The 16,499-nt window shown below is 31.4% G+C and overlaps 1 protein-coding gene across 2 annotated transcripts in view; it reads left to right on the forward strand.

The window, feature by feature from the left end:
* The first annotated feature begins 7,885 nt into the window (after positions 1–7,885).
* The window catches only part of osy (ABC transporter oskyddad), a 64,264-nt gene continuing 55,650 nt past the window's right edge, over positions 7,886–16,499 (forward strand). For both annotated transcript variants that reach the window (XM_085955025.1, XM_085955026.1), the window contains exons 1-2: positions 7,886–7,989; positions 8,794–8,887. The gene's annotated coding sequence lies outside the window, so the exon portion shown is untranslated. The remainder of the gene's footprint in view (positions 7,990–8,793; positions 8,888–16,499) is intronic.

Raw genomic sequence — 16,499 nt, forward strand, 5'->3', positions numbered from 1 at the left:
AATCAGCAACACAGATCGACTTTATCGATAAAATCTAGACAAACATTAAAATAAAGTGCGATTTAATGCCAGATATATATATAAAAATTAAAATCAATGACATCGATCTAAATACATATTATTCAACAATCTTCATTAAGTCTCGGTTGAAGCAATGTAAACAATTAACAATTAATTGGCTTAGTTTATTTTATACATTATGTTTTATAATTACTGTTGTTATTATATTTGTCTCAGACAAAACAATAAATGTTCGTAATAAAGTCATTCATTGGTGACGCTTTTTATATAAACCCAATTAACTTTTTCCTATGTATTTACTGAGTTTTTATGAAATATTGTTCATTATTTTAAGAACTTCGTCGGAAAATTTTCTTGCAATAAGCAATTGCTTTTATTATCTATCGTTTGTCATACTCATAACCGTTTGCCAAAATCTGGCAATTTATTTAATCAAACCCATTTTACAGGTAGAAGATCATTCAACTCATACACCGCTGACGTGAGCACGACGTCTGCTAATATATTAAAAGCATTAAACTTTGATATCGCATGATAGTTTAACGTAAGTATATCATCAATTTTGATTTTGACAACGTGACCGACTGCAATTTTACTAATATAGGATACATACTAAAATATTTTCAAGAAATTATATATATATATTATGGAGCCTTATAGCGCCTGTACACGTGCATGGATTTACTTGCAGAAATAGTGTGTATTTTAAACTATCACGATAATGACTGTTTACATGTAAAAGTGCTGACTGTCTCGCCAATCTCATTCTTCAAGAGTAAACGAGACGCAATGTTGTCATTCTGTAGTACTATTTGACAGGTCGTGAAAATAAGTTAACCTCAAAATGAGTCTGCTCGGCTTAGTTCGTTTTTTACCAGCAGGTTTGTCACTATCGTTTTACTGCGCAGGCGCAGATATCAAACAAATCCAACTGTCGCATGAAAATTCAGAAGCTACCAAACTTTTTTGATTCGTGCATGCAATCTTGCAACTTGCATGATAATACATGTTTACACGTGCATTTTTTTGTTATGGCCGCGATAATACGTACTGTCTGGACCAGTCAGTGTGAACGGGGAACTATGAAAATTAAGCAAAAGGAAGACGTCTGATTCCATGACCCCCACATCCTGAACTGGGCCCCAGGCTAGGATCTTTGGCGGCTTCCCTTACCTATCGCTATGGATAAATGCAGTGTGACATTCTATAGTAGCATTTCCAAAATGGTGTACGCGCTAAAATTAATATGTAAGTATATTTAGTGTTTTGTTTTTGCATATTTTAATACATCCATTTGAATCATGGAGTTGTCGAGTATCGATAAACAATTAAAAAAATTATATTTATTTATCGTACAACCACATAATTTTTAATAATAACATTATTGAAGGAAGCAGGTGACTTTAATTAAAACAAATTTGTGATCTGTGTTTATCACACTTATCTGGTGGACTCGCCTCGCCGGGCCCTTCCTGAGCCTGGGCTCCCAGGATAGGGCCTTTTCAGACCCCCCCCCCCCTTGTGGGGGTCATCTCTGATTCACATGCAAACTCTTCCATATTTCCCACACATATTATTTCTGGCTTCCATACAGAATGGTACTTACTTTAAACTTTACTGAAACTTGCTTTAGTGGTTTTTATATCCAGGAAACCACTGAAGGCTTCACCCGGAAGAATATTCAACATCTTTGAACACACCTTCCTGGTTTTTATTTATTTATTCCATATTATTAATGTTCATTTCCACACAATATTAGTACTTATGTCATTTTGTAAGAAAAGGTATAAAAATATACAAAAAGCATACGACAAATTAGTTTATTGGTCGATTGCTATTTAATTTGTCATACCATTATTAATAGAATAAATAATATATTTTAGTGAATGAATAATTTCAACCGGGAAAATTCTAATCACCTACTAGTATTAGTGGTGTCATATCATGTGTAATGTAATGAAAGTATGGACACTTACTTTCAGATATCGTATCGAATAAAATGGCCGTGCCATTTTATTTTTCCTCGTCAATTCAAAGTATCGAGCAATACGTACTCTAGCACACATTCCCAACCTTTTTCGAGTGGTAGCCCCATTTTATAGAAGCCAAGTGACCTGCGACCTCTGTAAAAAGCCATTGACTAAAAAAATGCGGGGAAAATAGTTTTTTCAGTATAATATAATTCAACATAATTTTAACTCAAGACATATTTAATTAACTTTTTTTATTCAACGAATAATTCAGAAGATTTAGGAATGTAACATTCTTTATATTGAATATACATAATTTTGATAACACTTCTGAAAAAATATATAACCAATAGGGGAAAAAAAAACTACACCCAGCAGGAATCGAGCCTGCGTCTCTCGGGATTCGCGCCCATGCACATCGACCGCAATGTTATAGTAATCATATCTATGTTTTCAAAATTATGTTTGTTTAAGACATATTTATTGCGATTGTTGAATTAACCAGCTTCAAAACTCGCGATTCAGTTTGTATTAATGCTAACCTCGGATAATTTTCAACATTTAATCTGTTTCTTGTTTTGGTTTTCAATTGAAAAAGCATTGAAAATCCACTCTTGCAGATATGCTTAGAAGTAAATGGTGGTATAACTTAAAGGCAAGCATGGTAACATTTGGATATGACTGATACCTACTAACTATCTATATAGTGTTCTATCACCAGAATAATTGATTCTGATATTTTTCATTAAATAAGTTGTGTAGCGAGGAATCGTTTTGCAGTTTCGAGAATTCATCTACGTACGTGGGGTGCGATTTGGTTAAACATCAGTAGTTTAATATTTCAGTCGGCAACCTCATATGGGGTCGCGACCCATAGGTAGGGAATCCGTGATATATAGTTTTAGACACCATCTAATACTAGATAATATACAGTAGCGAGTCTTTTAGAGCAGGAATTGTGACAACCTGAGAGCACGGCATGCTTTTAAAAAGCTACACTATATGAAAACAAATTTTCTTAAAACACTTCCAACGATAATATGTAAAAGACAAAAAACAATAAATAACAGACTCTTCCGAAGGCTCTAGCGACGAAGCATGTGAAGCTCAAAAGCGTCCGTCACTTTTAGATTCGGTTGTCAAAATCGAAGCAGAAACAAGACTCTAGCCTGGGGGCCCAACCTCAGGGGTGGCCCGGCGTGGCAAGTCAACCAGATAAGTGGGGTCAACACAAATTGCAAATTTGCTCTAATGGTAAAAAAGTCGCCTGCGACACTATTTCACTTCGAGGGTATTAACATTTTGAAATATGCGATTTTGGGATGCAATTTTTGTTTATTGTGTATCAATACTTGACAACTATTTATTCCTTACCCGACAATTAACTATAATAATTCAAGTAGATGTATTAAAAAATACAAAAAATAGCTATACATACAATGAATACTATTAACTTTACCTCGAACATCATTTAGAAAACGCTACTTTAGAGTATCACACCGTCTTTAATCTTAGCGATAGGTAGGGGGCCGCCAAAGATCCTGGCTTGGGGGCCTGCTTCAGGATATGGGAGCCATAATGATGATATTGATGATACATAAAGCTCTGAAGTTTAGTTGACATAAAATATACTGCCACGAATAATAATTAGTCTATTCACCATTTATTTTACTATATATTTAGTTAATAAAACGATAGCCATGTTTCGCTTGGATATTTAAGGGGTAGTCATATATATATCTGATGCGTCACTGGGTTTATTGAGTAATAATTTTGGTATAAATTTCAGATAAGTTTGCCAGTCATGATCGAGTTTCCACGGGCATAGGTACTCATTATATAATTTAAAATGGCCTTGTGTTATAATATGCCATGCTCATAATGCGTGATATTTAAGGCACTCAATGGAAAAATTACGCCAATTCGCAATAATTAACGTAATGAAATCCTTACGTAATTCACATACAGTTTTACAGATTAAGAAGCATATTTGCGAAACAAGGCATAATAATGAGAGTGCTAACGGAATGGCCTTCGTTTGCCAATAGCATTTCTTTTAATTACATACAAAGATTATTTCGGTTAGCAAAGAAATTTTATTTAAAATGTTTTAAACATCAGAGGGTTAATCGACCAATTGTTTGAATTTTTTGTTATAACTAGAAACCTTATCATTATATTTACGCGTGTTTTATGAAAACATTCTAAATAATTTTGAAAGCATTTTTTTCCGCTTCCAAAGCAACTATTACAAGTGAGGGGGCATGGCCCTCACAAGGGGGGCTGACAGGGCTTTAGACTAATGGCCCGGCGTGGTGGGTCAACCAGATAAGTGAGATAAACACACATCACAAATTGACGAATTGAAGAACTAAAAAAAGTCGTCTGCGGCAATAATTTGACAAATTTTATATTGATTATGGTTTTAAAACATGTAGTTATGCGATGAAATTTTTTATGTGTGTCGATACCCGACAATTATTCAGTAATTCAAGTGGATGTGTTAAAAAATACTAAAAATCGCTAAAAAAAATACACTAAATACTCTTAATTTTACCTCGAACACCATTTTGGAAACCGTTACTGTAGAACACCATACTGTCTTTAATCCTAGTGATGGGTAGGGGGGCCTACCAAAGATCTTGGCCTGGGGACCCGCTTCAGGGTGTGGGGGTCATATGAGGGGGCGTATAAAATATTAGATTAATTAAAAAAGTATGCACCTGCTTAATAAACTATGTGGAGTAAATGGTTCATAGTATGTTTAATCTTAATGAATAGGTACAATGTCTTTCCACCGATAATTAACAGTTAACACACTTAAAGAAACACATATTAAACTTAAATTGTTGAGCAATACTGATCAAAACGGTTTAGCATTTACAAATATATTTTGTAATCATTCTAAAACACGATTGATTATCTCGGTTCCTATCAAGATTTAAATGATACGTAGGTAAGAAAATTAGTACTCGGTTTCGCTTACAATCATCGTAATCAGGAAGGTAACAATCCGAAGGTGGATACTGACTTCTTCTAACAACTTCCTCTACCTGTGCCAAATAAAATTTACCGATTTCCAATTCATGTCCCTCAAACATCGACAATTCTGCATGTCTATAAAATTTGTAACCTAGTTCCTGCACCCAGTAACTACCTATTCAGGTTTTCACTAATTTATTATTATATTATTTACTCGATTCTCATGTTATAAGAGATTTATTTTATTATGTAGAAAATGGCAGGTTGCTAAAGAGTAATAGTTAGCTATCCAGCAGAGATACTCTGACAGCTGGGATCATATTATCCAAACTGAAAATGGATAATCTCTAAATATATCAGTACAAAATTAAAACTTAAACTGTTATAGGTATTCAGTTTATAAGTCAGTTATTTCAGGAAAAAATAACTATATTTTACTCTGATTCTATATTTGATATCGTACATCGTCATAATAATAGTGACGATAACTCAAAGACTTTAATGGCAAAATGACCTAAATATTTACATAGGAACTGCCAACATAGTTATGTTTTTCGTTATTGCGGGTTTATGATACACACACATAACCATTATGCTTTAACTTGTTAAATAAAATAAAAACGAGTCAGTAAAGTGAAATATTAAAATAGACTTTTTTCATAACCACAATTTCATATTTCTACCAATTTCCTATCACTGAAAAAAAATCTTAAAATATTCCAATCAACAACAAACAAAAACTGGATCATTGGATTGAGATCAAGAAAACTATTCCTGGCACCCATGGTTGAAAATTATATGTGTGATTATTGTATTGTTGTTTATTATTCTCTTAGTGCATGCCAAAAAAACAAAAAAATATATGTGTAATAATGGGTGACATGCCAAGGGATTTTTTATAAGAACTAAGCAGAATTGACCGAGCACTTTTCGCTCAAAATTCCATTTAGAACTTTTTTGAAAATTTAGAGTCGAAGAGAGACCCCTTTTAGATCTTCGTACCGAAGTTGCCCCTTTAGTATGGTCACATTTTGAAAAAGTTTTCCTACCATGCAGTTTTCCTACCCGAAATATAATTTCACTCATTAACAGATTTAACCTTTTTTCTCAATTCGCCAAGTGCTTCATTCTAACCTACCTGTTGTGCAAAAATCGGGATTGAAAATTCCGGGACATGATGCATCTTGATTGAGATTTATCCAGAACCTAGGTCACGATTCTCTTTTCTGGGATAATACCGGTCACACTGGAACGGATAGCAATTCTACCGGCGTATCGTCGGTGGCATTTAAAAGTTCTACTATTAATTAGTTCCCGTGTCAGAAGAATTTCCTCGCATGGTATAGGTTCGCCACCACTGCCTTAGTTTATACCTAACTACTTCAGCGCTCGAAATGGAAAATTTTACGAACTGGAGCGCTCTATAATTTTATGAAAATATCAAGGTTGTTATCTAATTGTATATGTATTTTGTAAAAATAAGTCTGTTAGATTTTTTATTATATGACATATCTAGCTCAGGCGGTCAAATTAATATTTTCACGAGACGAAGCGATAATTTTGGAGATTTTATGAACCGGAACGGTGCTCCGGTGCGTTCCGGTCCATTTCGAGCCCTGACTACTAACTAAATAATATGTACTTACCTGTGTGATGTGAATGACGACAACCGTTTATTTGAGGTACATACAAAATTCCGGCTACTCTGCAGAAAAACGTCTTCTCTGGATAGGCATGATAGAGAGAGTTGTTGAAGGATGTCAGTATTCATTCCAGATTATGACGTCTCCGATAATTATTATACATTATGACACAATAAATCAAAACATATTATAACGTGAAATGGTAATAGTAAAGCAAATAACACTTACTATTTCATCAAATGCTGTACCAGATGGATGGATAGTTATGAATAAGTTATTCTTTGAATCTCTGATCGGTCAAGGTTTATGGGTTTCTTTACAGCATCTAATCCAGAATCCTAATGGATGTGGTTTATACGCACCTGAGTTTATTGTGCGCGCTATTATCACATCGTTGCAATTTAAACTTTAATTCTAACCAACCATCGTTTCAAAAAATTTATAAATGCATTATAATAATTTTAATCATGTTAGCGAATATTAAAATCATCTTTCTTTCATGCTTACTTCCGTATTTTTTCACATTCAATGTCTTATTATTTATTATATGTTATAATGAAGAGTTTTTTTTTTATATATGCATGGCTCTGGAGTAAGCACAGAAAAAAATAAAAACGTGTCAAACTTTTGTTCTCACGCAGATCCCTTTTCCCGCTAGCACTTCTCGAAAACTTTTGGATCTCTCATCTTCAGTATGCGTTGAAATTAAGTCTTAGCAGTAATTTATCAAAGTGGTAATTTTCAATTATTTGTATAAGCATAAATGTATATGACTTTACGTCATATATTCGCTGTATAATCTTCGTCTGATTGGTGTATTTTAATAATATAACTATAATGATAAAAAACCAATATAATAAAATTATAATTCCATGATAATGGTACAACTATAAAATATATGAAAATTTCAATATATATTCAAAGGGGTTGAATTGATTTTACTACTTTCTCAGTGTATTGCTTGAAATTGTTTTGAACTGATTTAATAAAATTTAAAACATTTAACTAACAGGTATACCTAATCAATGATATTTTTATGTTCGTTCAACTTTTACAATTATCATCTTTCTTCCAATAAATAACACTGCTATTATCATATTAAACACAATTGATAATACTCTTGATGGATGTTGACACACACGTTTTGTGGAAAATAACATAAACAAATTCCATGATAATTACATAGGTAAAATCTTTTATAAAATAGTGTGATCAAAGTTTCCATAGCGATTCGCATCGGTGTGATACGACACAGCGAACAAATCTATCAGTATGAACGCTGGTTTCATAGTGAACGGTTGAGTTTTACGTAATTTATAATTGAAAAAGATTTCATAATGTCTTAAACGTGTACAAACATCAGTGAAATAACGGTCCGAATACAATTTATTTAATAATATTCGTTTGCTTTATATACATAATATAGCTATTAAAAAACGTATACACCCGTCGTTACTGAAACTTATATAAAGCCTATATAATATCGTTGATGTGAGTGATAAAATTTTTAAAATAAATAATTAGAATATAACAAAAGTTTGTATTTAAATATAATTATTTTAAATATATTTAAATATAATTTAATCGTTTTTGAAATATATAGTATATTAACCAAGAACAATCTAACGCGAACTTCCCTTTATTCTTAGGTACTTAATTGAAGAAATACAAAATATTTTATATCCAATAAAATTCATTGATACTAAATTCATTTATATAAATAACACTAAGAATACATTAAATATAATATATATGTATATATATATATAAATATATAGTTAGGATTCAACATAGTTTAATAACAATAAATAGTTTTGATCAATAGGTTAGATTAGGTTATAAAATAAATAATTTTAATTTGTTTTTTATTAATAAAAATATTTATTGTAATTTTTAAAAAATAAGAGACGCTGCATTTTGTGAAAAATAGATGTATTATTTTACGTAATATATTTGCAATAAAATATACGTACTTAAAAATTACAAAACTGTGCCAGATACTCACATACATAACTGATTCATACAATATTATGTTTCGGCCAGTAAACTGATTATATGTAATAAAAGTATTGTGCTTTAACTTTTAACCAAAGATGAATAATTATTATTATTAAGATTATGATGATTTTATTCATTTTATTGTGTGATTGGTATCAGTGTTTAAATGTTTTTTTTAGTGTTATTTTAAGTGGATTTTAAAGTTTTCCTTGTACAATTAACACAAAGGTGCGAAAATTTTGGTGCTGAAAAAACACATTTTAAGATTATAATGTAAGACTTGTTTTATTTTATTATTAGTGAATATTTTTAAAAGCTATTATTTGTCAGTAAAATTGAGAGAATCATACTATTAAAAATAAGAATAATACAACAAAAATGTTGCTCAATTGCGGGTAAAAAAATAAATTACGAGTTGACCTTCCATCCTTCTGACTGTAAGGACATTGGAGAACCACAAGACAAAGTGGATTTTTTCATGTCTATAAAAATATATGCTAGAATATTTGGAAAATAATAATGTAATATTAATGATATTAATATTTATTAATTTACAATTTCCATGAGATTTTATTACAACTTTCCTTAAACCCACCCATTTCATTGTACTATTTTTCTACCTGCGCTTAACGCAAGGTTAAATTTAATATCAGATGCTGTTTATCTTTGACCTCCATTATTTAAAAACGCAAATTAAAATATCCTTTTATAATAGTTTTTAAAAGAAAAATATTTAGTTTAAAATCAAGATTATATATTTTTTATTATAATATTAATCGACTATTTCCCGTTTCTTCTTCACACTTCGAGCAAACTTTTTAATTCATGCCGACATTTTTTAATTATTTTCTGTGTTTACATATAAATCGTAGATATAGAAATAATATTGTAAAAACATAATTATGACAAATGAATATCGAAATATAGTCATGAGAATTCGTTAGAAAAAATAAGGTGGTGAACAAGTGATATACACGTAAAAAACAGGTTAGGAAAATACATAAGTAGTAGTTTTGCGTGAAAAATAATTCAACCGTGTAACAGTTACCTAACTACTTTGTATAAAAAAGTTATAAGCACTTTATTCCTAACATTGGATTACATTCCATGCAATCTAGGGCTCGAAATGGACCGAAGCGCACCGGGGTGCCGTTCCGATTCATGAAATCGCGAAAATTAATGCTCCGTTTCGTAGAACAATTAATTTGACCATCTGAGCTAGATATAGGTATTGTGATATAATCCAACATACATATTTTTATAAAATATATATGAAATTAGATAACTATGTAAATATTTTCGGAAAATTGTCGAGCGCTGATGAAACCCTATCTCCGGTGTGAGTAGGTATAATGTGTTTTTATTATTTTCATATTAGGTATCATATATAATTTTAATGTTTTGATCTGAAGTGATTGTACCTTTTCAAACACTAAAAATACTTCAAAATCAGTATCCATATTCAACTTTTAGGTAGATTAATGTACTTACTCGGATATCGATGTACTTGGATCCCTATCATCGGCTGTCGAACTGTAACATACGTATTGAATTAGATAGGTAGATACCATCCAGTGGAGGTCCAATAATCTTTAACTTGACTTTAGCTCGTAAGCAATTTGTATTTCTAAACGTAATCTTAATAATCGACACAAATCATTTATTTTATACCCAGTGGCGTAGAGGCTATTTTGTGATTCCTACTTTAACTTTAATTTTACTAACAACAAACTAAAAATATGTAATTATGCAAATATGACTGTACGACCGACAATATACTATCATTCGTTTTAAAAAAAATGTCAGAGCCGACATCCAAACATCGTTTGTAGTAAAAAGACAGCCAATCTTGCAATGCATGCAAATATATGACAGATTATGTATATTTTATGTCATCCAGCATTAAAAAGTTACTTTATTGAAACTATCATATTACCTATGTTCAGAATAATCTCATCTGTTGGTGATATCCTAATGTATGGTTTCAAACAATTATTAAATCTAACTAAATTATGACAACTATTAATATTACCAGTGACACTTCAAATTCTAACTAAACAGTCTTCAAACGCGTTAATTAAAATTGTTTGTATAAAATTATCTCCAAAATATCAACCACATGGTAGGTAATGAAATATTTTAGCACTGCTGAAAATAAATTTATTTAGAACTCGCTAAAAACAGGTTATATCTACTATTTACAATTATTTTTTATGGGGCACCACTGTATTCATTATTAATTTGCTACAAACATCCGAAATTTTATCAAACTGGTTTTTCCTGAACGAAATTCATGTCTTTAAAGAACGCGTTATTTTTGTATTAAAACAATTTTTTATCTTCTCGCTTACTGTGACCTGATGCAAGTGTGTGACGCAAAATAATAAAAGTGTAAATCAATATTAATAACTTTTTCCAACAGTAAAACGAGAAACTTATTAGACCTTCATTCAATTCAATTTTAAGTACTTTTTAGAGACGACATTAATACATTATTGTATACATGACATTTGACCAGAAAATAAATAATTATTAAAATTCGTAGATGACACTACAGGGCTAATGATAATAGAGAACTCACAGAGCTGCCACAGTGAGTAGAGTAAGAGAGTCTCAAATAACGGTCTCCAATTACCTAATAGGAATAATACAGAGTTAATGGTTATTGATAGGACTAACCTTGTACTCACAGCAAGTATACCTACTCCTAAATCTAGAAACAGTAGACGAGTTTTGTATATCTGGGATCGACCGGCCATTGTGAAGCAGAAATAAGAACAGATTATGAAAGATACGATGACAAGGATCGAAGAATTTCAATAGCCGCAAAAATTAGTGTTCTCCATATTCATGGACCCGGGGGCAAAGGAATGTAAGGCAATCGATGCCTTCGAAGTGTAGTGCCGAATGCTTCGTATTTCTTGGACAGAGCACGGGACGAGCCAGTCAATCATCAGAGACTCAAAATAAAGCAACGGCTTTCGACAATTTATGTCTAAGATGCATTTTGCAGGTTTTTTGAGACATTATTCGGCGCGGACCGGATTACCTTAATGATTCTAATCCCGAAAACCATGCATTAAAAAATTTGTCCGAGGTTGCAATCGCTAATAGGTACCAACAATATACCAGTTCCTAACGGCTCGTCGAGCGACGTCAGCGAAACGATGAGCGGCGCGCGCAACTCAAACGTATAACAGTATAAACGTACAACCAAAAAAAGACTGTTTACGAACATTTTCACACACGGTTATACGTTTGAGTTGCGCGTGCCGCTCAACGTTTCGCGCGACTTCGCCCACGTAAAACGCTTCGTAAGATTATTTAGCGCTTATATTAATAATACCGCTTGCGAAGACTCGATATCAAACGATTATTTAACATCTAATTTTTATCTCTATTTGTAAATAATTAACGTGTTTTGTGCTTATAAATAATGCAAATTGACATTTATATTTGTACTCATATATACTACTCAAAGACACATACATCTAATTTCAATGGATTCTAGATTATTACAAGCATAATAGTTTTGGAGTTAAAGATGTGTGTAATCTAACAGTGAAGCGGTTAAATAATATCCGCCATGTAGGTATAAAACGATAAGGTACCTGGCGAACATTTTGCAAATAACCAGAAAAATAAAGCTGCATGTTTGAATAGAGACAATAAAATTGCACGAAAACAACAGTTTGCCGACGGCAGTTCTTTTCTTCTATGTAAATATTTGGTTCGAAATTATATTGTAATTATTATTTAAAATAACAAATAAAATTATATATGGTCATTATACCTAGTTAAAACTATTATTTATTCCTACATAAAAAAATACTGTTTATAAATAATATATTAAAAGCAAGCGAATCTACACAATATGTGAAAAAGATTCATGTAATCTATAAAATACTGACGATTAAACAAATTTAATTTCAATTGCCTAAGTATGAATGATTATTAAGTATGCACTTTTTTCGGTTAAGTCGTTTGTGCAATATTATTCTAAACACGCTCATATAATATAAACAAAATATACAAGTAAGTATACATGAGAGTGTGTACATGGCTTTAGTCATTGCTTACCTCCCTTGAACGTGCAATTGCAAAATTGCAAAATTCAGTTTATACAATACCATATTTTGTTTCTACCATTGAGTATAAAGTTACATTATTTATTTATTTCTACTACCGTCAAAATGACAGAAACAACAAAATAAACATTGTCAAAATTTACACAAAATGCATCGAGTTTGTACTGATCTTTATTTTGAAATTCATTACTTAATGTTGTAGGTGTGCTAGTACGTATGTACCGCACCGTAAACCGGAATAACTTTCGTAATAAATTACCGAGGCCTTCGTATAATAAAAAAGGAAAAATATATCTATCCTTCAATGAACACGAGTCATATGTGGAATCTTAGAATTTTCGACTCTTGTAAAATTTAATAGTGCCACATTGCAAAATAATCATTAATATTATTTTTATTCCGAAAGGTGGCACCTTGAAATTTATAATATACCAAACTTAATTTACTACGTCATACTAGGTTTTATTTTTAACATTTTGTCTCACAGAATGTTGTTTCACAATCTTAAATGAGACTGGGGGCTATTTTTATTTCAATACAATGGTGTGTAGGACGTAGGTTATTGTTTCAAGTAATACGGAGATAAATGTCATCTATGTACATACCTACTACATAATATATAATAATAAAATAATTGAAAGTCAATTTGTGAAGCTATTAATTGTATTGAATTTAGTGTTTATGAGCCTCCACTTACGTAACTTATAAAATAAAAAGATAAGCAAGACTCTGCCATGTTTTTTCGGTTAAGTTTTCTTCAAAGTTAGTTTTCACATAATTTCAGTATACATAAAGACTTTAAATTTGGTAAACTGGTGCTGATGCTTTGACAATATAATATTATTAAACTTTCAATAACTAAAATAAATAAAAATGTGTATAGAATGAACACACATTTTGTTAAGTAATAGCTTATATTTGAATTTAAAAAATATTTATTTTTGCTTTCAATGTTTTTAGATACCTACGCTTTAATAAATTAAAGATCTAAAAATGTTTATTAATAAAAAATTGTATAGTCATTGTCAATTATTATCAGTTTAGCCAATAATTAAGTATTACATTGTCTTCACGCTCCGCTCACCCGCCGTAGCGAAAGATCGCCTAAAATATCCGGGCGCTCGCCATAATTTACCTAATTTTCCTAGCCAAACCAGTCACCGTTTTATTTTATAACAAAATTTATGATTTTTAACCGAGAATTCACGGTGTATTTCTTGTTTTAACATATACAGGTATGTATAACGTATCGAGGTTTTATTTTTTAAAAGCGTTCAGTTAATTCTCCATAATTATAATGTAAATTAAATTATACATTCAGCTACAACAATTTGTAAACATGCATAAAAAATATAAAAAAAATAATAGTTTACAACAAAGTGTGTATCAGATGCTGACGCAGATTCAAAGTTGTATTGATTCTATCTCGCGAATTTTGTATTAGTTGAATTATAATTTAGAGTACATCAGTAGTATTCAAGCTGTTCAGGCTGCTGCGGGACCCTCGGGCGCCATAAGAAAATAATTCGTGGCAAACTTAATACAACGCGCTAATGCTTGATCGCAATCATAGATCCTATTCTTACACCAATTTATAATATCCAATACTTCCTATTATGGAGTAAAATTGTTTTTAGACAGCACCTCAGCAAATAATGTAAAGAAATTCATATGGATTCAAGATTTCAAAGAAATAATGGTAGCTGCAGTGACTTCCCGAGTGGCAAGAAGATAATTGTTTAGCGACGAAATTTTACTAAACAAATAAGAATAATAAGTACAACTTTTGAGGATAGATTCTGTGGAGTCAATTAATATTTCGCCTGCAGTGCTAACGATCCATTTATGTACAGGTATATCAAAATTAATATGCTTACATATAATTATTGCGAGTAAAAATAATATGAGCCGGCATTTTTATTTTACTTAAGGACCGCACTTTCCCTAGGTATGTCACTGAGAAGCTGTGTCTAGTTTGATTCCAAGATTTGAGAATTTATACGGATAACAATAGGCTCACCAATTCTACCAATTGGTATTTTTAGGGCACCGTGAAAAATCTTTAAACATGAAGAGCGTCACAAGACAAAAGATTTTGAAAACAACTGACATAATTTATTGCCACTCGATCTCAAAAAACGACTCTCTAAAAAACTCAATCAATAATTTGAATCCCAGAGTTTTTTTTAACGTTTATAATCAAAGTCTGAACCCTCCGATGTCGTTGAAAAATCCCCGCAAATTCGATTATTTTATTTTGAATAACTAATATAATATTCACACAGGATATTGGTAAGTTGGCACTGTACTTGCTTATTATTTACTTAACAACCACAGTCCAATGTCGGAGTTTATTACTCAGAACACCCAGTCAATAAGACAATATTTATTTTTCTAAACTATCAAGCATTATGTAATGAATAAAATAATGTATAATAATTATGTACCTTCTTAAATGGAACCATGCATGTCTCACAGTAATTTTCCATCACACTTACACCTGAGAATTTGACTTCTCTTGTTCAGCCCCTGTATATTTATTCAATATGACTGGTATGTACCTAAATACCATCGCATTTCAGAATAGTAATCAATAATGATTAGCAACTGAGTAGATATTAATTATTACAATATGTGGCATTACAAGTGCGACATACATCGTCACCCCTTGTCAGCGCGATTTATTGGTTTTGGATTTATCGAGTTTAAGACTACATTCATATATAATTTTCTTTCATAGGAATCTGATCAAATATCACAACTTATAAAATGTAACTATTTGGCGTCGGTGGCTCTTTCAACCTGTCCACCAATATTTTGTTGGTACACTCAGATATCGTGATTGTCATCCTCCGATTCGCCACATAAGCATACACAAGATTAAACTATTTTTATGGTTCATTTTACCTCCATTGAAAAATACAACCACTATTTATAATCAATGTTCCTTATAATAGTCGAACTAATGTGTGGGCGCGTATACTTATAAAGAATGATCGAAAAAATCTCGAAACAAAAAAAATAAACTAGAAAAAAGTACTTATGTGATTCACTTACCATATTTTTGGCTTGCCTAAATAAACTAAACAATCATTAATATTTTATTTATCCACGGAATTGATAGATAGGTAGATACTATCTTTCGTAGTATAATAATTTAGCGTGTCCGATTTATCTACGCAAAAAATGTGAATATTTGTGCACTTGTTTTTTGTACAAAATTTACTGCCCAGATACAATATTATCCGCATGCACAAAATAAATAAAAATGTAGCCTATTGATGTCTTGGTGCAAAGAAGGTGTCCAGTTTTGTATGTTTTGAGAAAATCGAATTTAAGATTTGAACTGCATGAGAAATGAACATATTGTATGAAATGAATGAACTTTGTATGATCCAAAGCATAGTCATGTTCAATGTATTGAATTGCGTTGATCAGACCAGAAAATTCTGAAACCATCACGTTGGAAAAGTGTTGTGACGCCAAATATACGGTAATTATTAGTAGTGGTGTAGGTGGTAAACAATCAGCGTTTTATAGGTTTGGAGAACCACAACGAGCCGCTGTGCCTCAAATGATGATAATCATAATAAGTACGTCGCCATAATAATTATTATAATTTTTCTTAACTGTGGAATATTTTCATTTAAAGAAAATATGAGACAGTGATAAAATCAGTATGTAGATACATCCTTAGGAATAATTTCCGCTACTTCTTTGAGTGGTTTGTTTTCATGACAATAATAATTATTGGTCTATTAAATTATCATGACAAGACAAGTGGGGTATTAAATGAT

The sequence above is a fragment of the Rhyacophila brunnea genome, unplaced genomic scaffold (assembly GCF_057557595.1).
Source record: "Rhyacophila brunnea isolate RB1 unplaced genomic scaffold, BYU_Rbru_1.0 scaffold_4, whole genome shotgun sequence".
Lineage (NCBI taxonomy): Eukaryota > Metazoa > Arthropoda > Insecta > Trichoptera > Rhyacophilidae > Rhyacophila > Rhyacophila brunnea.